A 1,799-nucleotide genomic window follows, 5' to 3' on the forward strand; every position below is an offset into this window, starting at 1 on the left:
TTATTTATTTGTAATTTTCGCAGTTGACTAGCATCATCCAGATTTGAATTGAAAGCTTTAATAGCCCAATAAACTTTATGTTCAACTTCCACAAGCAAGTGACAAGGTTTTCCATATACTAATCTATAAGGTGACATACCTAGTTATGTTTTATAATTAGTTTGATAAGCCCAAAGTGCATCATTAAGTTTTAAAAATCAGTCTTTCCTATTAGGGTTGACTATTTTCTCCAAGATCTGTTTGATCTCCCTATTATCAAGCCCTATTTGTCCACTTGTCTGAGGGTGATAAGAGGTGGCAACTTTCTATGTGATTCCATATTTTTTCATTAAAGACTTAAATGACTTATTGCAGAAATATATTCCACCATCACTTATCATGGCTCGATGGATTCCAAATCGACTCAAGATATTTTCTATCACAAACTTTATCATTGTTTTGTGATCATTATTTCAACTTGGAATTGTCTCTATCCATTTTAAATCATAATCTACTATGACTAATATGTACAAGAAACCAAATGATGAAGAAAATGGACCCATGAAATCTATACCCCAACAATCAAAGATCTCAATTACAAGAATAGGATTTAAAGGCATCATATGATGTTTTGAAATAGATCCCAACTTTTGGTAATTTTCACAAATCTTGCAAAATGCATGTGAGTCCTTGAACATGTTGGGTTAGTAAAATCCACTTTGTAAGATTTTTGCAGTTGTCTTTCGTAATGAGAAATGGCCTTCACATGCCTTAGAATGACAAAATTTAATGACACTACTTACCTCATTGTCAGGAATACATCTTTGAAATATTTGATCAGGATAATATTTGAATAAATAAAGGTCATCCTAATAAAAGTTTTTCACTTCGTTTAAGAACTTTCTTTTATCTTGGGTGCTCTAATGAGTTGACGATTATCTTAAAACTAGAAAATTGATAATATTAGCAAACCAACGCATTGTAAAGACAGAAAGTGAAGATTCATCGGGAAAGTAGTCATCGATTGGTGTAACGTTAGTTTTTAAATTTGTTGTTAATTTTGACAAATGATCTACGATAATATTTTCAATGCCTTTCTTGTCTTTGATTGTGATGTCAAATTCTTGAAGTAACAAAATCCACCACACCAATCTAGCCTTAGAATCTTTCTTAGAAAGAAGATATTTCAATGCTGCATAATTACTAAAAACAATAAAAGGTGAGCCGATAAGATAAGACGTAAATTTTTCACATGCAAATACTACTACAAGTAATTCATTTCAGCACTATTTAAAGTTTTACTTGTATAGTAAATACATAAGGTTTCTTATATTTTCTTTGTCCCAAAACAGCACCCATGATATAATCACTGGCATCACACATTATTTTAAAAGGTAATGACCAATCAGGAGGTTGAATGATAGGAGCACAAGTAAGCAAGTTTTTAAGTTTAACAAAGGCTTCTTCACAATGTTCAGTCCATTCAAAAATAGTATCCTTTATTAGAAGGTTACTTGTTTGTTAGAAGCTAACTTACGGGCTTAGATATCACACTAAAATCTTTGATGAACGTTCTATACAAACTAGCATGTCCTAAGAATGATCTAACATCATTAATTGATTTTGGTGTTGGCAAGTTAGTAATTAACTTGATTTTAAATTTGTCAACCTCAATTCCTTTTAATGAAACAATATAACCAAGTACAATGTTGTTTGTTACCATAAAGTGATATTTTTCATAATTCAATACAAGATTCTTCTCTTCACATCTACTCAAAACCTATTCTAAGTTAGTCAAACAATCATCAAATAAATCGCCA

Source organism: Populus euphratica, unplaced genomic scaffold (assembly GCF_000495115.2).
Source record: "Populus euphratica unplaced genomic scaffold, PopEup_1.0 scaffold841.1, whole genome shotgun sequence".
Taxonomy (NCBI): Eukaryota; Viridiplantae; Streptophyta; class Magnoliopsida; order Malpighiales; family Salicaceae; genus Populus; species Populus euphratica.